The 22,917-nt window shown below is 47.4% G+C and overlaps 1 long non-coding RNA gene across 1 annotated transcript in view; it reads right to left on the reverse strand.

The window, feature by feature from the left end:
- LOC127673881 (uncharacterized) overlaps positions 1–6,352 on the reverse strand; it is a 44,000-nt gene extending 37,648 nt beyond the window's left edge. The window contains exon 1 of the long non-coding RNA XR_007975245.1: positions 6,285–6,352. This is a non-coding gene — a long non-coding RNA (uncharacterized LOC127673881). The remainder of the gene's footprint in view (positions 1–6,284) is intronic.
- Between the last annotated feature and the right edge of the window lie 16,565 nt (positions 6,353–22,917).

Here is a 22,917-nt window from a genome sequence, read left to right on the forward strand (position 1 = left end):
CTATCTCCTCCCTTATTGGACCATCTGTGCACTTCAGATTTTGTTCTCACTTTCAAATAGGTTAATTGTAAATCTGTGGTCTTTATCTTCCAGTGTCAGTATGCTCAAAAGGATGCTGAGAAGTCTAAGTGGACTTTTAGTTGGCTTGACAGCTCCGCAGTTGTAGTAGTACCCAATTAATCCTACTCAAATCGATCCCAGTGGCATTGCAAGCTCCTTACTAGCCACCCCAGTGTTCTGTGTTCCCAAATGAAATACACACACACACAGCCCTTATATTTTTATATGCCTTAAACATATCAATGGCTAGGTCACTTCCTAACCTCCACCTGGCTGATCCACCCCCACCCCAATATTCCTGAGTTATTACTTACTAACCCTATATTCCATCCTTGCTGTACTAGCCCCAGTCAGGGAGCCCTCTTGGGACCCCTTTTCCCCCTCCTACATGGTGGCTCTGCTCTCTGCCCTGTACCTTTCAGGCATGGTGTCTCTCCTCTCCCAACATAGCAAATCCCTCCTTGTATTAGTCAGAGTTCTCTAGAGTCACAGAATGTATGGGTAGTCTCTGTATAATAAGGGAATTTGCTGATGACTTACAATCTGTAGTCCAACTCCCCAACAATGGTCAGCAGCAGCTGTGGATGGAAGTCCAAGGATCTAGCAGTTGCTCAGTCTCACAAAGCAAACAGGTGAAGAAAGGAGAATCTCCCTTCTTCCAACTTCCCTTCTTATGTAGGTCTCCAGCAGAAGGTGTGGCCCAGATCAAAGGCGTATACCACCACCTTTAATCCCAGATGACCTTGAACTCAGAGATCTCCCTGTCTTAATTTTCTGGGATTCATAGCCAGTATGCCCCAAGATCTCCATGCCAAGATTCAGGTCAGAAACTTGTATCTCCCAGCCTCCAGATTAGGGTCACAAGTGAGCCTTCCAATTCTGAATTGTAGCTCATTCGAGATATAGTCAAGTTGGAAACCATAAATAGCCACTACACCCCTCCTTCCTCTTTCCTCCTTCCTTGGTCCCTTGCCTGGGAATACTACAGCCCCACCTTTGTCTCCCTGCCCAGCCATTAGCCCTGACAACTTTATTTACCAATCAAAACAACTGGGGGCAGGGTTCCCTCAGGGACATGTGGATTCTCATACAATTAGAGGGGGGGCAGATTAACATCATACAAGCAACTTTAGAACAAACCCACACCACACAGTCCCCAAGCATAGGTAAGCACATTTTGCCTATCAATAGAAACTGCACCCTGAGCATGTGGGAACAAGCGAATATGTAAATACATAAATGGTCAAGTACATTTTGAGTAAAGAGAGGAAGGATGTTTTCTTAAGGAGCACCAGCTCAAACTGCCAGAACCCGGTGGGAATGCTTTTCCTGGGAGGTTCCAGATGGAAGAAATCATGAGGAGCTAGCTAACTGTCTGTTCCCGAGCTTCTACAGACTGTCATTGGTGCCTGATCAGCCAGGAGCAAGTAAACGACATCAAACTGTCACAGAAAACATTTATCGACATATTTGCAGAGTTCCATACATGCATGCCCGAGTTGTGGAGTTATGACCGTCATGGTGGTTATGACTAGTAGCCTTCCTCACTTAGCAGGCACAGGTATGGACAGGTGCAGTGCCCACAATTCAGGAGGCTGAGGCAAGAGGGCTGTGCAAGGCCAGCATCTGGTCACCAGCCTGGGCACCACAGTGAGAAGTCATCTCGAGAGAAAACAGGGTCACCATAGCTAGGGGTCACAGACCGGGGTGCTCGGAGCTAAGTGTTTCATGCCTTGTGCCTGGCCGTTCAGTCCTGCAAAGGAGGTGCTGCTGTTTCTCGTTCCTGGACACAAAAACTTAGGCTGGGAAATGTACACTACCTCACACTGACTCAAGATACCAGCGCCCTAGAGCCATTTGGCATCTAGAAATTCTGGGAGGGATGTAGTCCAGCAATAAAGTGTTTTTCTAGCAAGCGCAGGGCCCTTGATTCAAACCCTCCTCCCCTATCTTTTAACCAGACCAGCAAGATGACTCTGTGGGTAAAAGCACTTTCTAGGAAAGTCTGAAGAAATGAATTCAATCCCAAGAACCTATGTAGAGGTGTAAGGAAAGAGCCACTCCACAAAGTTGGCCTCTTGCTTGTGCATGTACACTCACACATACACACACACACACACTAATAGGCCTTCAAGTCACTGAGATAAAGTTACACCATGTTTGGGGAGGACCTTCAGGCATTAAAAACTACTCTAAGAAGATTTTTATCAGAGGTGGAGAGGTAGCTCAGCAATTAAAAGCCAGCTGCTCTTCTAGACTGGCTTCTAGAGCACCCAGGTCCGATTCCCAGCACCCACATGGCAGCTCACAACCATCTGCAACTCCTCTTTCAGGGATCCACGTCTTCTTCTGGCCTCTGTGGGTACTGTGCGCACACAGTGCACAGACATGCATGCAGGTAAAACACCCATATATATATATATATATATATATATATAGGATAATAAATATTTTAAGAAGATTGCTATTTAATCAATGATACGAAAACTTAAAACTAAATTTCAGTCCTGAGCAAATAAGTGGTCAGGTGGCCAAAACTGCAGCTTTGTGGACTGATGATCCGGGATGGATAAAGTCACCATGCAAGTAACCAAGAGACAGATGGAGAACCGAGGTATTAGTCAGGCTCCAGGGGCTGGCCAGATTAATGCAAAGGGGGAGAAATGGAGAGCTGTTTGAGATCTCATCTGCCTGCGAAAGAGCTTCAGAGAGAACTGAACCACAGGAGTGGGCTCCACTCCCATCTGAACAGCCTCACTATTCGTTCGAGAGTTTAGTAACCGACAGATCGAAGCATGCGTCTGGGTGATATATTTATTCGGTGCAGCAACATTTGAGTCTTCCCTAGTTTTGAAACTTCCAACTCTGGGCCCCGTTGTACACAGACACAGCCAGCATCAGAATTATACCCACGCTGCAGCCCCGAGGATGGTACAAGGCAACAGGAAAGGCAAACCAATTCTCTTTGTCTGCCGTATTTATGCTGTGCCTCGGAAAACCAATAAGTGTGTGACCTTGTTCTAGACACACATACATTCTTTAAATGGCCTTTTCCCGTTCAGGCAGGAACTCAGCCTTGGTTGGGAGGCCAGAGTGAATTTCCCGTTTTGGAAACATGTAAGAGTCTCCTCTCCCAGCTCTGTTTGTTTGGTTGATTTGGTTTGGCTTCGTCATTCTTCAAAATACACATGTGACGGCACACATCTTTCTTCACACGGTGATGTTAGCAAACCTATGCGCATGGGTCGTCCTCCCAGCGGGTCTTCCTCCCTGCGCTGCCGGCTTGGTTTCATCTAGCCATAGGCGACCTGCCAACTGAACTTCAGGCCAATTCCAATTCTTATCAGCGCTGTTAGAGCCACCATATTTCTAACTGTGCTCCTCTCTGACCTCTTGACTACCCTAGACACATGGATATATAGATAGACAGTAAGACAAATAATGAGATCCCACAAGTCAATAGCGTCTCTCCATCCAGCGCTATAATTAAGAAAGCCCTGCTTTGATTTCCTTGCCCCTACATAATTCTTGTTTGGGGCTGAACAATGGTGAAACTGATTTATATCCCAGCACACCATGAAAAAGGCTTTGGACACACAGAAGCATGGCCACAAATGTGTTTAATTTAGACATTGTGTGAATAAGCTCCAAGATTCACGCGAAGGCACCTGCAGGCTGACAGGACAGAGCCCATGCATGCATTGTGCTGGGCTCTGCTCCCCCCCAGACACCTGCTGTGTACCCGGCTCTGCTCCGGGGCTGCACTTTCAGGGCAGAGAGAAACGGTAAACCTGCTGGAACACCTTGCTGTGTTTTCAGACAGAAAAACCCTCCGTTCTTCCCTCCACCCATGAATCAGTCAAGAACAAAAAGAAACTAGTCTGAATTTTTTTTTTTCCGCCTTTATTTCCAAGTAGCTTGGGAAGAACCAGGCAGAGAGCCTAAAAGAAGAGAGGTTTTCCTGAGGAAAACCACCGCTCTGCTTGGCTTTGATGCCGGAAATAAAGAGCAAAGCTCAAGGTGTACAGAGAGACTGGAAGGCTGTGCGTAGGAAAGGGGTGTTTTTACGGATGACTGACACGGGCAAAACAGCAGATCTCATCAAAAGCGTACACACAGGGACGTGCTCAGCCTCTGGGAGAAGGGAACTCGCACAGACTGGTTTTTCTTCTGCAGTTCGGCAGAGAATGTAGACAGCCTTGCTTTGCATAAAATATTTCTCACAGCCTCCTATCCTTCCCAAGGAGAAGAAGAAGAAAAAAAAAAAAAAGACGAAAAGGCCTGATCCCTAAGACAAGCCATTCAACCCAAACTATACGCTCGGACTTAACATTTGCTCCTTGTGTGCCGCCGCGCTGAGGTGTGGGTAGGGATTCCCGCGTGTGTCCACGATAACACGCATCCAGGAATCAGCCCTGACTTGGCAACCGGTGATCCTCCAGTCTCTTCTTCCCCCACCCCACCCCCACTAGTTTCACTGCCTGTGAGAGTCGGGTTCTGCAGCAAGCACCCTCCTCCTTCCTGGCTTAAGGTCAGGGCATGTGCCCTTGTCTCTCTCGGGGCTGCCTGTTCTGCCCAGGCTCACTGGTCCCACCAGAGTTGCCTGCCCAGGTTCCTGCTGCCATTCCCGCACCACCGTCACCCACCTCCCATGGGCTCCAGATGTCTTATATTTGGAAGTCTGAGCACAGAACACGTCTGAGCAGGCAGCAGTGGATAAGGAATCAGGGAGAGGAAGCCGGGCTCGGCTTCCAGTAGCTTGGGAGGAGGAGAGAGCTCTACTAGGAAAAGCTTCTACACCACACACTTAGTAACAAAAGAACAGAATTAACCAAGGAAGAGCTGAGAGGTGAGGTACAAATCCGATCACGACACCCACGCAGAAAACTCTGGGTGTTAGCATTCTAAGTGCCACCCCACAGTTACCTGGCAACAGCCAGGTGTGCTTCGCCCAACAGTTAGTTACCTGGCAATAGCCAGGTAAACTCCACCCCACAGTTACCTGGCAACAGCCAGCTAGGCCTGACCCACTATAAAAGGGGCTGCTTGCCCCTTCCTTGATCTCTTTCCCTCTTGTCTTCCTGCTCCTGCTCTGTGCCCTCGCCCTCCCCCCCCCCTCCATGTACTCATGGCCAGCCTCCCCTCCTCTCTTCTCCTCTCTCCCCTTCTCTCCCCTCCCCTTTCCCCCCCCTCCTCACCTTCCCCTCACCTTCCCTTCCCCTCCCCTCACCTTCCCTTCCCCTCCCCTCCCTTTCCCCTCTCCCCTCCCCTCCCCTCTTCTATCCTTTCTCCCCTCTTCCTCTCCCTCTCCCTCTCCCTCATCCTCTCCTCCCCTCCCCTCCCCTTCCCTTCCCTTCCCCTCCCTTTCCCCTCCTCTTCTCTTCCTCTCCCCTCCCCTCCCTCTCCCCCTCTCCTCCCCCTCCCCCTTCCCCTCCCTCTCTCCCTCTCTCTGCCTCTGCCTCTGCTACCCTCTTATCTCCCCTCTGCATGCCCTGAATAAACTTTATTCTATACTATACCATCCTGTGGATGGTCCCTCAGGGGGAAGGGATGCCTCACCTCATGCCTCACCACACATCCATAGAACATATCCCCGCCTCTCTTTATCTAAACACATTACTGAGTATTAGGAGAAAGATACCAGCTCTGTCAGGAACCTTTCAAAGACACCAGACGGAAGTATTTTAACCCTGCTGCTGCAAGCACAGCTGTGGTCCAAGTCTGTCTGCCTCTCTACCCGCCGGCAATTCCACGCACTTCTCCTGTACCTCCTTTGGCATCTGTACCATTACTACACCGCCGCTGGGACTGGGGAAAGAGCTTACCCAACTTAACCCAGTCAGCCCAGATCAGAGCTTTAGTGGGCAGCCATGTGATCCAGCCCAGGCATGGTCCAACCTTAGACCACGAGGCTCCCCCGGGTTTTCAGAGCCAACCAAAAACCGGAGTATTTCACTTAAATATGAAAGCCAACTAGTTTGAACTCCATCAATCCTGGCAAGATAGTAGTAGAGTCAAGGTATCCCCAGTTGTCTAGTCAGCCTTATTTAGCAGATGTCAAAGTGAAAGGAATACGGAAATAAGGTTCATAAGTGAGTGAAATTCCTAGTAGAAAATGACACTTGTGAGGTAAGGAAGGCTATGAAATCAATCTCTTTTAATTGCACCAAGATTGAACCTCTAGGATGAGCCAATCCAGCCCATGACAGAGAAAGAACGCTCACAGGGGTAGAGCCTCCCGCTCACAGGAGGGTGTCCTCGAGTTTCTCTGTGAAGCTTGTGTCGTTCTCCGTTTGTGGACGCCAACTTATCCCTCTGGTCTAACTCCAGAGTCCCCCACCCTGCCTTGGACTCGTTTCCTCTCTGTTTTGCAGAGATAGATGCCGTTTGTGAGCGTCTTTTTTTTTCTTTCCTGCTTCTTTCCTGTTCACATTCACCCCACTTCTTTCCGCTCCCCTGTTCCCCTCATGTATGATAAAGAGCTGTCTTTCCTCCTTCTGTCCTCCATCCGAGGCTGCCCTACTTCTCTTCAGGCCAGCCTCTGCTTGGAAACCGGCACTACCCTCTCCTCTTAATGAACACAATAAATAAATAAATCTAAAACTGCGGCAGGAGAGTAAGGTGGAGAGAGAAGAATTAATATTGTCATAGGAAAGAAGCCAGTTGGCAGAAAACACTGGAAACCACAGTCGCCAAGGCCGACCTGAAACAGAGCATGCGCCAAGGCCGACCTGTACCAGAGCATGCGCAGAAATGTACACACTTGGAAAATGACCCAAAAGCCTGTGGTACTGCAATAGAAAAATCTAGTCTTTGCTATTGAGACTCTTAACTTTCCCAGGAGCCTGTAATTGCCAGTAAGAACCTTCCAGATCCCAATATCTTCCTAGAATTCAGCCTTCCTTCTGCCCACGCCACTCCCTGTTGCAAAGTTTACAAAACTCCCTGACTCACAGGAGCCGCCCCGGGCATGGCTCACCTAGATTCCCAGGCACTTTCCCCTCGATGTTGACTCCAGGTGTCTAAGGCACTGAAATTAATCCCACCCATTGGTTCGAAGCCTACCACCCCAGTACTTCCTAATCTGTACCCTGACCACCCAAGCATCAGCTACCAGCTCAAGCCTGTGCCCACCACCCACACTTTCTTGAATATTGCACACATCTGCCCCAGAAACTTCTTTCTGTCAGAGATTCCATATAGCAACACCAAAGCTAAGGCAAACATAACGTCTGAGGATTTCCCAACCTAAATGGTTCTGCCTTTAGGGCTGGCCATGAGAAAACTGGCAGGCCATTTGTAAGGCGGGAGTGAAGATCCGGGCTAACCCTCTAAGGGACAGTCCCAAGCTCATATTTTCTGTTGCTGGCCTGACTCATACGCCTGCCAACTTCCTGCTGCTCTGGTCCCCGTGCCCAGCCAGTATTGTGAGGCACCACAGCAAAGGGTGCCAGCCGCTTCTGCAGGTTGTTCTCGTCACCGAGGTTAAAGTCAGTGAGAGGCAAGTGTGGTGACTCGTCCTTGAGAGTGGAACTCATCACCACAGTTTCTCGTGTGCCGCCAATTTTCCCAGCTCAGTGTCTGGCCTTTTCCCCAACTTCAAGTGCTTCTCACTTAAAACCAGTACAGAGGAAGTAGGATTCCACAGACCCCACACCAGTTTCCATTCCGTCCCCTGGTCTAGTTGCTGCCTGGAATCCTATTTGTATGTCCCTGCCAGTAGCTTGGCTTCTCTGACCCAACCTGTCTGGTTCCATCCCGGTCAGGGCAGTAGATTCTAGGGGACTTTAAAATCGGCACTGCCTCATCTAGAATTGGATATGGTTAGGTTTCGAGGCATCAATGTCCTGTCATTGGCAGTAAAGATAGGACATTAGTAACCTGTGGTATACAGTGTCAAACACAGTCACTAAGCTGTCACTGAGAAGCAAGTCTTAAAAGACAAGGCTTTGGGTGTCTAAGTGGTGACTGCGACAATACATTTGGTCAAAATAAAAAGTGTGCCATGCAGTTGATTGCTTTAAAGAATACTAAAGAATTCAGCAAAAGAAAAAGATTCATCTGGGACTTCTTTTGTTTTTATATTTTTTATTAGATATTTTCTTTATTTACATTTCAAATGTTATCCCCTTTCCTTGTTTCCTCTCTGAAAACACCCTATCCCAACCCCCTGCTCACCAACCCACCCACTCCTGCTTCCCTGTCCTGGCATTCCCCTACACTGGGGCAATGAGCCTTCACAGGACCAAGGGCCTAGCTGTCTCCTGAGAGTCTCTGCCAGAGACTGACAAATACAGAGGGGAATGCTCTCAGCCAACCACTGAACTAAGCACAGGTCCCCCAATGGAGGAACTAGAGAAAGGACCCAAGGAACTGAAGGGGTTTGCAGCCCCATAGGAGGAACAACAATATGAACCAACCAGTACCCATCAGAGCTCCCAGGGACTAAACCACCAACCAAAGAGTACACATGGAGGGACCCATGGCTCTAGCCACATAGGTACGAGAGGATGGCCTTGTTGGACATCAATGAGAAGAGAGGCCCTTGGTCATTTGGAACTTCTAATTCACAGCCAAGAGACCAGAAAGCTTCTCAGATGGTCCCAGAGGAAAACTTATCTCCTCTAGCCAAGGTTTCTAAGATTGAACCCTACGTCTATCGCAAAACATTCTAGAATTATAAAACTCAATGCATGCAAATGTCCCCAGAAGCACCAAGGTCAGAGCCAAGCATTAGCTGCAATCTGAAGCTTGAGTCTTTCCAGTCCATGGAGGTAGCCATTTCTTCCTGCCTGTTTCCTCTCTGAGCCCATCCCACAGAAGAGCAACATGAATGGTCACTGCTAGAGAGCTGCCTTGTGAAGACTGCTGTTTCTCTCCCCATTCACCAGTCACAGCTTCTCAGCCTCCAACCATACTCCAGTCTTGGCAGGTATCAGGAGCTATGGGTTTAAAGTAAGGCCTTGAGGGTATTACATGCATACCAGAAAACCCATAAGATGCTGTGACTGTCTGTCAAACCTTTCCTGGGAAAGATGAATGGGAACAGGCCTACATGAATGGGATCAGGTTAGAGGGTTGGGCTGGTTTGTCAGTGTGTCAGTATGATGAACAGATGTGCTGAGCAGACCCTAGAGGCCATGTTAACCTGAACAGCTGGAGGGTCTCTTGAAGTTTATATGGTTGGGCTTCTGCATCACTTTACTTATTGCTTCACGGGACACCATTGGGGGGTGCGATCATGGTGGAGAAGCACCACCGCTGGACTTCTAGGTGGATGCCACACTGAGCATGCACAGTGAGGAGATCACCATCTCGCTCAACGCTCAGCTAGCTAGCATTCTCATCTTTACCGAGCCCATTACCCCAGCCCACAAGATGGCGGCACACACATTCAGGATGGCTTCCCGCCCCCCCCCCCCCCCAATCTCAATGGATTCAATCTAGAACCTCTCTCCAGAGGCTTGGAACCTCTCTCAAGAAGTGTCCAGAGGCTTGGCTGCCGAGTGATTCCAGACGCTGCCAAGCTGACAATCAGTATATGCGGTCTCGGTTTCCTGAATCAGGCCTTGAGTGACTGATGTTGGATGTCAGAAATTCTAAAGGGTAAGCAGAGATTTGGGGAGGATGGCCATGAAAGCGCCCTTCCCCCAGCCTTGAGCAGGCTAAATAGACCTTAAGTGTTTGCCACAGTTGGACCTTAAAACCTAGGTGGAATCAATTTCCTATAGGAGTAGGCTGCCCGCTGAGCTTGCTTTGCAACTCAATCCAGCTGAAACAAAGGATGGGTCCCTGGGTTTTCCCTATACAAACTCAGTGCTGACTATTAAGCTTTGAGCCTTGATCAGAAACCTTTGTCTTGGCCTCATCCTTCTCTCACACCCTATTCCTTTTACAACTCCAGGCTCCCTTTCGGGTATACCCAGTTCATCCAAGGCTGCTGGACAGCTACAATGAAGTCGTCTCAAACTGTAAAACTCCCCTGTCTCGTTCTTAGTATGCCTGGTAGGAGACCACAGACGACTTCCAGCAACCGATGAGCAATAAGCACTTGAAGGAGCCCAGGACATTATTATACCTTGGCTCTTCACTGTGGGCCACGGAAGCAGATGACCTCTGTCAGCACAAAGAACCTGGGCGACCAGGTTCGTTAGGGTGGGAATGTAGGAAGAAGGGTCTCGGTCACAGAGAGAGACTAGGTTAGCACCTTAACTGACATGGGTGGCACCAGAAAGCAGCAGCACTCTGGATCGTTTGAACCACAGAAGTCTTTGCTATCACTGGCACACAATTGACTGGGTCTTCCACAGAGCCGAACCTGGTCTCTCAGGCAAGTCAGTTCATGCACCCAAAGCTTTTTGTATGAGGTCATCTGGCTCCTCTGGGGGATCCCAACAATACACTAGTAAGTAGGGAACCAACACACCTCCCCAAGACCTGTAATAGCCCCTGCTCAGCACAGCACTGATGGCCCTGGCTCTCTGAAGTTACCAACCCACCCATCCCAGGCATAGAAGCTCTGATCTCTGCCATTTTTCTGGGTTCCTTTCCTGGCCTCCTCTTCTTCCTCTGCCCTAAATGTGAAGTTCTTCTCTGTGTTTCCGCCCCAGGTCCCTTTTCTCATTTGCTGAAATATCCTCTTCATTTCAAAATAACTCAAGCTCCTCCAGACGGTCTTTGCCACCTCCCCCTCCAACTCCTACTTCTCTTTCCCCAAGTCCTGTTACCAGGGAATTCTGGGTTCCTTTTAAAATTCTTGGACCTGTTAATTAAAGGATTGAACAACTGCCCCAGAAGAGAGCTTGAAGGAGATTTCATCACAACAGGCAGCTGTAGGCCCTGGAGGAAAGTTTTCCAGGAGCAAAGAGGAGGAGAAAAAGCCGTGACCTTTTTGAGGCAGCATCCCATGAATGCCAGCATCGTCAGCAATGGAGGGCACCAGAAGTGTGGCAGAGAGGGGCAGGGAACTTTAAGGAATGGCTGAAAAAAAAATCTCATAGAGTATCAAGAAAGCAAGCTCAGAATCTCCTGTTAAAAAAGCAAAATAAAAACCGAGCAGAAAGAGAAAAGTGTTCTTTTTGAATTAGAACTCGAAGAAACAAACAAACAAAACAAACCAGATGTAACAATGTAACATGTTGCAAGGTCAAAACTCCATGAGCAGCTGCACTGGGGGAGGGGTTTCTCAGAAGTGTAAGCGTGCAGCAGGGTTCACGTTGATGGTCCCCCAACAAAGCCTTGAGGCAGAAGCTGGTGTTGTGATGTTTACCTGCCTAGTGTTACCAGGGAAATGGAGATACTGTCCAAAGCTAGCCTCTAAGGAGGAACCCATCCTCAGTGGCCTCTCAGGCCTATAAAGTCTGAGGCTCAATTCCTGCACTACTGCCTCTCCATTAGCTCAGCTGTTCTCAACCTTCCTATCCCTGCCACCCTTTAATACACACAGTTCCTCATGCTGTACTGACCCCCAACCTTAAAGTAATTTTCATTGCTGCTTCATAACTGCAACTGTGCTACTGTTACCAATAGTAATTGAATTAGCTAATGTTTAGCTAATGAGTAGCTAAACAGAAGACACTTCCAACAACACAAATATCCTTCCACACAGCACTTCCGTCTCCATAGCACTGACTGATCTCACCCTCTCCCACATCAATCAGTCATGAGCAAGGCTCGGGGACATATTGAAGAAGAGGAGGCAGGAGGGACATTGTAACGAGGCAGAGACAGGAAAGAAGTGCTGAGAAATCCCATCTTCTGGGAATTTCATGATTATGGCACTCGTGAGCTGAAGAAGTTGTTGCTGACTGCACAAGATCCAGCCAGCTGACATCCCAGCAAGAAGGGGAGGGTAACCATGAGGGCCCACCACTACCTGGGAAGCTCTAGGCAGTTAAGCATTGCTGAGGGTGGGGCAGGGTCATATTCCTCAGTGGGTGGCCACTGATAAGTCTTCCTTACTCAAAAGAATAACATCCAACCTGCACAGGCCAGTAATACTGCTTAAATGCAGTATGCCACCAAACAAAAGGCAGCAAAGCAGAAGAAATTGAAGTGGGTGTATGTGTGTGTGTGTGTGTATGTGTGTGTGTGTGTGTGTGTGTGTATGTGTGTGTGTGTGTGTGTGTGTGTGTGTGTGTGAGTGAGTGTGCGGGCATACATGCACATGACAGAGACAGAGAGACAGTGACACAGAAGAGAGATATATAAAGAATGATCAAACAAATACATAAACATAGAACATTGTCTATCTTTGACTACATCTCTCTTCTCATCCAATACCTTGTTCATTCCTTGCTTAGGCTCAAACCTGTTGGAAATGCGTGTGTGTTCTTCAAGGTTTGGGCCAGATATAGTAATCTCTCTGGAACTTTCCACAGCAGTACTGACCTCCAAGTACCAAACTCTCTCCCTTGCTCCTGAGAATAACCTACCCTTCAGGGTCCTAAGGCTGTTATTGCCTCTGCCTAGCATGCCCTACCCTAGACTACGCTGTACTCAAACCTTGTGGGTTCCTTCAGCCACTGATCACATGTCATTTCTTCCCTCTGCTTAAAGCTATCCTCCAACATCTCCTCGGCTTCATCCAGAACCTATATGAAGCTGTTTCAGTGGGTGTCCATGTGGAGAGTGGATATTGTCATGTCTTGTATATCTTTCACTAGAGTTTATATCCTCCATGAGCTGAATCCTAAAACTGTCCTTAAGAACCAGTGATCTATTCGGTGACAGGTACTGTTCGTGTATTATATGTCTTCTATAGAATATGCAAGGATGCTGGATCCTAAAGCTGTCCTTTAGAATCAGTGGCTGTTCCCGTCACATATCTCTCTCTCTCTCTCTTTTTTTTTTTTTTTTTTTTTTTTTGGTTTTTTGGATTTGGTTTTTTTCAAGACAGGGTTTCTCTGTGTAGCCCTGGCTGTCCTGGAGCTCACTCTGTAGACCAGGCTGGCCTCGAACTCAGAAATCTGCCTGCCTCTGCCTCCCAGAGTGCTGGGATTACAGGCATGCACCACCACCGCCCGGCCCCTTTCACATCTCTTAACTTCACCAAAATTGCACTCCTATGAGACTGAAGTTTACATGTTCCTTGTAACTTTTGCAAATCCTTAGTTGGAGCCTTCTTCCTCCGGTAATTGTTTCCACCGGAGGAAAGAGAAAAGGAAAGACGTTATCCTCTCTGATCCAGCTCGGTGCTTTGTGGCTTCGCCTCTTTCTTTTCACTGGTTAAACAGCCTCCACCCTCTCCCCAAGTTTAGCAAACTAAAGATCAATGTCCCTGAGTAAAACCCCTGCCTCAGACACAGCCTCTTCTCCCTGACTTCCTGTCCTCTATGGAGCCACAGACTATTGGTGGCCTGATATATTAGTGTACTAAGGTGTCACTCGGGGCTGCTGCCTTGCAAGATACTGCCACACACGCAGAGCACCAGGTGACCCAGGAGAAGAGAACTAAGAACAGGGGTGCTTGGCTCCACCCCCACTGCTCAGCAATCCATCACCCCTGGGAAGAGGACTCACCTGACCTCTGACTTCTCAGGAGGCCTCTCTCCCTGACTGGCCATACCGCCTGGAGTCATGTTTGGTATTGTTTTGGCTTTGTGTCGCTCTGTGTGGAGCTTTGGTTCTCCTGGGTGGCAGTGCAACTCACCCTTCTGGTGACGTGCCTGAGAAGGGCGCATTGATAGCGAAGGCTGTTTTAGACACCCCGTCTCCTGGCTTGACAGTGAGCACTAGACTGAAAGCACTAACCTCGGGGTCTCCATGGTAACAGCATGGTACCTACCCCGCCACACTTCCTATGAAGGGGAGAAGCCTCCACATCCTGACCATACCCAGACTGAAGCCTGGAGACAACAGGCTTCCCGGGGCACTACCACACTGGACCATTCTGTGGATGACCAGCAGTGCGCAGCCTTCTAAATCTGTCTTCACTGCCCATCAAAATTCTGTGCTAAGAGTTGGTGACTGTGATCTAGTAAGTCCCATGGTGCACATTTCAGTAGCTTCCATAACCAGTCTTCCTATTAGCCAGATATACATACCACACCACACCATACCACACACACATACATACATACACGCCACACATATCACACCACATACACATACCATACAACACATACGCACACCACACACACACATGTACCACAAACACACATGTACCACACATGCCCCACACACACCACATACACACACCACACACACACATGCACCACACACACACATATACACACCACACACACCATACCACACATACACATAACATACATACAACAGCACACAGAGACATACACCACACACACATATACCACACCACACACACACATACACCATACTACATACCACACTACATACACACCACAGACATACTACAGACACACCATACACACATATACCACACCACATCACACACACACACATACACACATCACACATACTACACACCATACCATAGGTAACGCGCGCACACACACACACACATACCACCACCACCTCCACCACCACTACCACACATCACACACCACACCATACCACAGGCAGCACACACTCACACCACACACACACCATACCACAGGCAACATACACTCACACCACACACATACCATACCACAGGCAACACACACTCACACCACACCATATTCCACACCATACCATACCACAGGCAACACACACACACTCCTCTAACATTCGCTTTGAGGCCATGATTTCCTTCTCTGATTCAGATGAATTTTCTTCACTGCAGAATCAGACCCGCTGAAAGCCGTCCACCCAAAGGACCTACTCCAGAGCTAAGGTCAGCTGTCCCTCGTAGCCACACCAGTTGTTTTCTCTGGTAGGCTGGTTGGCGCTTTCTAACCTTGGGTGTGGATTCGAAGCGACTGGGGAACTTGTGCTCTGACTCTAGGCCAGGCCCCTCCTCCCCAGACCAATTAAGTGATGATCCTGACACAGAGGGCCCTAGGCCACAGCCTTGGCATTTTTTCAAAGGTCTCCAGGGGATGCTAATTAAGGTCAGCGCAGGGGAACCATCAGAGTGGATGACCCTCAGAGCCGTCAGTCCCTCAGCGCCAACCCCTTTCCACGCTTTAAGGCCCTTCCTTATCCTGAGACCGCAAAGGTCAGCGACTGACTGGTGACGGGCATCTCTAAAGATGGCTTCCCACAAGCAGAAAGGAAACCACAGAGGCGTGGTTCACTCACCTTCTGATATTTTATCGTCCAATGAAAACAGCTTCCCCGGTGGCTGGAGATTGCCCTCCTCCCAGAACACTCAGACCCTGGATTCCCAGACTTTCCCCACTCCTCCCAAAAGATGGACTCGCCGGCCCAACTATGACATGTGGCCCCACACCCTCTCTACAAAGGCCAATGCTACCACCTCAACGACTCTCATAGCTCCCTACACCACCTTGCTCGATCTCTCTCACTCATACTACTCTGTCTGTGGTGGGGCTGGGCCCTTGTGGAGATAGGTAAACAAGAACTGTGAGGAGAGAGGCAAGAAAGGCTGAGCAGGCTGGGGGGGAGGGGGGTGAGCTGAGTGAGCCCCTCGGGAGGCTACAATAAGAAAAGGGGTGTCAGGCTTATCCCCCTGCGGCAGTTTGAAACCTGAGCCCCCCCACACACCATGAACCTGTGCCTTGTAATTCTGTTCTGCATTTCTATTCCGCACAGAGGCAAATATGACTCTACAACCTGTTGTTATTTCAAGTGTTAGCCATTTCCCCCGTCAAATGCCGTGCATCCTAAAGAAGGAACACAACACGATTTTTATTTTTTTGAACCTACTGGGCACACAGCACAGAGTAGGCACTGAGCTAAGGGATGGGGGCACCTTTGAAATGGGAGCCTAAGAGCCAGAAATAATGCTGAAAGGTTTATCTGCAATACAATTTGTTCCTCCACCATGCACACAGCCAGAAGGTATTCTGTGTCCCATTTTAGATCAAATGGACTTAACTTCACAGAATTTGGAGTATTTTTTCACATGGAGACATTGAAACTCATCTCCCCCCAAAGTGTTCCTGTCAGGGGAAGTAAGTCTGTAGCCTTGTAAGTCTGGAATATCCCTAACGGGCAGTTGGGAGAAGTTCCTCCAAAGTCCACAGGGCACCGGAATGAGCCATCACTATACTAGGATACTATTGTAGCACCAGCTGGACCACCCCTCACCCACTTAACTGCTGGCCCCACTGGGGTAGGGCACACCAGTGTCACCACCACAGCATCCTCCTGAGTCCCCTGGGCTCTCAGCACTGCAGGTCCCTGCCAGTTCCCTGCAAATTCAGAAAAATTAGCCAAGTAGTTCACGGAACAAAGCGTTTTCTTGGTGCGCTGTGTTTTCTGCTGTCAGCCTGCCTGCATCTTGGCTTCTCTTGCAGAGAAGATGGTTAAAATAGCTCTGAGTGAGTGGTGAGCTCACATCACACCGAGAATCTGCCGCTGCCTCACAAGCCTTTGTCAGCCTGTGACCTCTGCAGTAAGCACGAGGACAGACCTCCTTTAGGGCCCACGAACAGTGCAATGTAAACAAGGGCCAATGCTACATGCAGAGCGATAGTCTCTAAGATGCAATTTTATCTAGAAGGCTACTTTAACTTAAAAATCATGTAATAGTAAGACTGGCACCAAAGCAGGCTTGACAGGAACTCCTAGCTTTGAGAGAAAATCATATTCTCTCGTTTGTCTTCAAAATATAAACTATCAGAACATTGGCAGTGTTTTTCCAAAACTACATGAAGTCTTATTGTTCAAAAAAAAAAAAAAAACAGATTTAAAAAAAAAAAAAAAAGCTGTACTTTCAACTCTGACAACCAAAGAAGAAAACGAAGCCAGACAGCATAACAGTTTTTGGACTGAGCCTGCAGCTTGGAACCAGGAACCATGTTTTTTAATTCAGATAATAGGGGTACTTGGCAGGCGTGCCTCAGGCAAGCATGCAACGTTGTAACTGCCATCAGGAGTTAGGCGCCTCAGCCTACTTCCCAAAATGACTGAGACCTTAAGGTCTGGCCTCCACACCTTCCTGCCCAGAGTAGATACAAGAGAAATGGACACGTAATACCACACCAGCAGCCTTAAAAAGAAAACAAGGTTTCTCAGTCTGCCTGCCTGCCAGAAGTTTATAACCGACCCTCAAATAATAGCCAAACAGGGAAATAGGCAGAAGCCTGTCATTTCATCCTCCATGGGAAGAAATCATAATATTGTCAAGCGGTGAGAAAAATCAAGAACTGAAATGCTACTGGAGAGACCGCCACTGTGGACACAGGCCATATTACTCTCTGCTGTCCTCTGGAGCCAAAGATAATGTGACTGACTGTGATTGCTTCCTGAGCCTCCCAATGTGGGTTAAGCACCTAAGGAGGAAAAGCTCAAATCTTCTCCTCCATCCATGTTTTGATATCATAGATGCGTTGCTCTGCCTGAAGCCTTTGGTCCAAGAGTTGGGAGCGAGGTGCTTTCCTGTGCACTGTGGGACCTGATACACGTGGATGCTACGAAGATTCCAGTAGGGACTCATTCCTGTGGTAGGACGATCAAAACTCACATAACGCCAACAATCCAGGAGACAGCAAGAGTGCGTAGCCCCGTGTGAGCATTGCAGAGATATGGGCGTTGAGTGAAAGGCACAGGCAAACCCTGTAACACTACCCACTCGGGAGGTCCTCACTACAGCTTCCGTTTAGCCTCCCTTTTACGCCAGGAGCTACGAATGTGTTGTGGATTTCAGCCTTACAACCATGAAGCCACACAGGAAGTGGAATCCGGACTTACACGGGAGCAAATGAAGCATGGAAGAATTAAGTTAATTGGACTGAGGAGGCAGTGCAGTGAGGCAGCGTGCTTACTGTGCAAGAGGAGACGCCCGAGAGAAGACCCCCAGGGCACAGAGAAAACTGGGCATAGCCGGGGTCTGTAGGATCCCTACATCCAGACGGGAAGCAGGGACAGGAGAATCTATGGAGGCTCATGGGCCAGCTAGATGGTTTATATATGGTAAAAAACAAGAGACCCTGTCTCAAACAAAAAGGGAAGACAAGAACCGATTCCTGAGGATGTCCTCTGACCTCCACTCAAGCACTGTGGCACAAGGGACACAGCCCTTGTCAAGCACACACACACACACACACACACACACACAAATTAATTAATTAATTTTAAAAAATGTGGTAAAGTTTTAATATAAAAATTTTAAATGAACAATTTCTGACTTGTTAAATGTCAAAGGATAGAGTTTAGGTTTCTGGTCCAACAGGTAAAGAGCTTAAGGATATTAGAAAGTATTAGATATGTAGATATATAATCACCCTAACAACTTCAAACTCAATACCTTTTGTCAGATTCCCTGAGAGCAGAAGTTCTCATATAGGACAGACAGATCTCTCCAAATCAGAACATTTACCCAAGAATGAAACTCTGTTGGGAAGCAGCCCCAAATAAAAACAAAACAAAGCAAAACAAATAAACAAAAGCCCCAGCCTGCACTGGACCGGACAGCCTGGAGGTTTGGTAGGCTCCGCCCCACTCTGAGAAGGGACCTTTCCAGTGCCAGCCGGCTGCAGGAATACTGATCATTTTGATTGGTTTTACCTCCAGAAACTCCTCCAAGTCTACTCAGGGACCATCAAAGGAAAATCCCTTTGGGCTTCAGGCAGAAATTGAACTGCTGAGGAGGAGGTCTGTCCACAGGAGGAAGTGTTTTATTAAAAAAAAAGAAGAAGCCGAACCTCTGTGGTTTTCGGAGCCTCCCGGACGGGGGAGGGGGGGGGGAAGGGGTCAAAATCTTAATCCTGCTCTTCTGCCATCCTTTTCCATAGAAGGAAGCCAAACAAATCCCAGACCTTGGGTGGAGTCCACATATGAGGTCAGAAGGTCAGAAACAGAGGTGGGGCTTAGCTGCGGGAAGATAGGATGCTGCCCCTCCCACACACCTGGACCCAGTCTGAAACGTTGGCGCCCTATTAGGATGGAATGCAGGCTAAACGCCAGGTGAAAGGGAGCACACGGCTGTGGGAAGTGCTTTCCCGGTTTCAACGCTGCTTCTCCTCTTTCCTTTCTCTGTGGCTAAGTTCATAAAAATGTAATTGACAATGAAAACCCTAAATGAAGCCTGTGACTTCAGAATAAATGGACTGACATGTCGACTGAGATATGCATAGCGTCTGAGACTGGGCAGATACCTGTTTTAGGGGCTACCTTAATCTAGCTGTGCGGTGTCTTTATTTGTGAGGTCACTATGGCAAACTGATTTTTTGTTTGTTTGTTTGTTTGTTTGTTTTTGTTTTTTGAGACAAGGTTTCTCTGTGTAGCCCTGGCTGTCCTGGAACTCACTCTGTAGACCAGGCTGGCCTCTAACTCAGAAATCCGCCTGCTTCTGCCTCCCAGAGTGCTGGGATTACAGGCGTGCGCCACCACTGCCCGGCTAAACTGATTTTTAAAAATAAAAAATTAAGGCCAATTCCTTTGACTCAGTCCATCTTTTAATAATGATGATGGTGATGATGATGATGATGATATAATAACAATAATAATAATAATAGAATAGCTGCAAGGCAAGTTACAAAGCAAGCATCAGAGAGACTGGGCCAGCGTCACCTGCAAAGTCAAATACAGTGAGAATGTTTGGCTTACAAAAGTAGGGGTTTTTTACAAACTGTGATAAATATGCTAAGAACTTTAGTGGAAACAGTATGTAAGGACAGATGGATAATATAATGAGAAATAAAAATGTTACAAAACGAAATGCTGAAAGTCAAAGAAACAATGAGAAAAAAAAAGAAAAAAAAAAAGATGCAGAATGTCTTCTCTGGGCTCCTGAGGGCAGTGGCCGCTGCCGGGGACATCACCGACGTCACCTCAAACCTAACACCAGAGACGAAAAGACTAAAACTGAAAAAAAAAAAATATCTAAGAGCTGTGGGTCAACTACAAAATGTTCTCCATCAGCATAAGGGAGCCTCAGAGAAAGAGGGGGGGTAGCAGCATCCGTAGCAGTAATGACTGAGTTTCCCCCAAATAAATGGCTGACACCAAATCACAAGTCGAGAAAGTTCTGAAGACAGGAGGTCAGGTAAGGAGGAACAGGAGGGGAGAAGGGAAGAGAAGTCAGAGGAGGAAAATTAGAATTTCACATCAAACGTCTCAAAAATCAAAAAAAAAAAAAAAAGGCAAGGGGGCGGGACTAGGGAGGAGAAAGAGACACCTCACCCTCAGAGAAATAAAAGCTAACAATTACGTCTGTCCTCTCCTCAGACAGCACATGTGATGACTTAATTGTGAAATGTGGCCCCAACGAGCATATGTGTTGAATCTTTAGTCCCCACCTGGCAGTGCTATCTTGGGAGAAGGTGGGAACCTTAAAGGTCAGGGACTCGGCTGAAGGAAGTGGGTCATTGTCTGGCGTGCGATGCTGAACACTGTCTTATCCTGAATCCCTATCTCTCTCCCGGGACGTGTGACATCCACTATCATGTTACCTTTCACCTCACCTCAGGTCCAAAGCAATGGTGCTGGGCACCAGCTAACTGCAAACTAAGATAACTGAAACCAAAAGAAGCCACCCTCCTCGAGGTCCTTATTGGGCATTTTGTCACATCAGTGAAAAGTCTGACTGGTGTATTGTGCAGTTAAAAACAAAGAACTGTTGGGCTGGAGAGATGGCTCAGTGGGTAAGAGCACCAACTGCTCTTCCAAAGGTTATGAGTTCAAATCCCAGCACCCACATGGTGGCTCACAACCATCCTTAAAGAGATCTGATGCCCTCTTCTGGTGTGTCTGAAGACAGCTACAGTGTACTTACAGATAATAAATAAATCTTTAAAAAAAAAAAAAAAAAAAAAAGAACTGTTTAAGTGACTGAGAGGGAAGAAAAGCACTAATGTACAGTTCTATATGGAATCACCCTTCAAAGGTGAAGAAATAGCAAAGTTATCCCACAAAGACTGAAGGAATTATTTTTTTTTGCCAGTATATATGTTTTCATGAAAATTGAAAAGAATTTCTCTAAGCAGAAGGAAAATTATATGGGCAAGAAACTCCTACACCATTAAAGAATGATTTAGAGGAAAAAAATAGGTAAAGGTGAAATAAAAACTAGCTTACTCAACTTCCAATTGTCTATGTGTACTTGCTTCTAACTGGTATCTTATCAGTGTGCATCACTGAGTCACGTGCTTCCACAGGGCTCTACGTAAAGGAGTTACGTAATGGAGTGAAGGTAGCCGTGCAAGAGAGCCAGGTGTGTGCACAGTCCGGGAAGCAGTAAAGCCTTATTAGAAAGTAGACTACAAAATTAAACCCTGCAAACTTTCAGATAACCCCGTTGAAACCTACACACGGCACACAAAGAAAGGCAAGGAAAATGGAATCACATAAAATACTAAAGGAAAACTGCAAATGGTGAAAGAAAGAAAGAAAGAAAGAAAGAAAGAAAGAAAGAAAGAAAGAAAGAAAGAAAGAAAGGAAGGAAGGAAGGAAGGAAGGAAGGAAGGAAGGAAGGAAGGAAGGAAGAAAGAAAGTATGTGCAAATGGTAGGGAAACCGTGGGAGAGAAGAAGCACAGACGGAACAAGAGCAGCAAACAGAAATGTAAAAGACAGACAGATCTCCATCCAAATTCACCCATGTAGCCGGGCAGTGGTGGCACACGCCTGTAATCCCAGCACTTGGGAAGCAGAAGCAGGCGGATTTCTGAGTTCGAGACCAGCCTGGTCTACAGAGTGAGTTCCAGGCCAGCCAGGGCTACACAGAGAAAACCCTGTCTCAAATAAATGAATGAATGAATAAATAAATAAATAAATAAATTCACCCACGAAGGGACAACAGCCATCAGAATGGATTATGGAGTGCTCTGGATTGTCTACAAGAAGCTGGTTTTAAATATAAAGGCATGCACTGAAAGTAAAGAGATGGCGAAGAGAGGGCGCTCAGACCAAGAGGATGGGTTTCATACAGAGCCGACTTCAAAGCGAGAACACTCGGCGGGATCAAGAGGGTTCCATAATGATGTGTGCAGAGCCCCATGATGCCCTAGGCAACTGTGTCATATATGCTCCTTACAACAAACAGACCGTGAAAACACACAAAACAGAACTCAGCAAGGTATAGAAGGAGTAGATGGAATTACTAGTATACCTGAAGGTCTCTCCCCTGCTCCCATGTCAGCTGTAGATGCATTCGATGCATATAAACTCTGTAAAGACTGGGTTTGAAAAGATAGCTCCGAGTTAAGGGCACCGGCTGCTCTCCTCTTCCAGAGGACCCTGTGTCCACATCTGTCACTCTAGTTCCAGGATATCTGACACCCTCTTCTGGCATCCAAGGGCACCAGGCGTGCATGTGGTGCAGAGACATACATGCAGGCAAAAGAACCATACACATAAAATAAAATAAAATAAAATAAGATAAAATAAAATAAAATCAAGCTTTTTAAAAAATCAAAAACAGGAGGTGTACAGATGGTGAAGGAGAGATAAAACGGGTAACACAATCCGTGGAGGAAATCCAAACCATTAAAACACACACACACACACACACACTAGGACTGGAGAGATGGCTCAACAGTTAAGAGCTCTTCCAAAAGCCGTGAGTTCAAATCCCAGCAACCACATGATGGATCACAACCATCCATAATGAGATCTGATGCCTTCTTCTGGGGTGTCTGAAGACAGCTACAGTGTACTTACATATAACAATAAATAAATAAATCTTTTAAAAGCAAAAGCACTCTAATACAAAGTCATTGTACCAAGGTCACAGGATGAATGATTAATGTACAGCAGACAATCTTCCCACTTCCCAGCAATGAACTGGGATTAGCAGTACATTGTCAGACTGGAGACATGGCTCAGCA

This window comes from Apodemus sylvaticus, chromosome 23, assembly GCF_947179515.1.
Source record: "Apodemus sylvaticus chromosome 23, mApoSyl1.1, whole genome shotgun sequence".
Taxonomy (NCBI): domain Eukaryota; kingdom Metazoa; phylum Chordata; class Mammalia; order Rodentia; family Muridae; genus Apodemus; species Apodemus sylvaticus.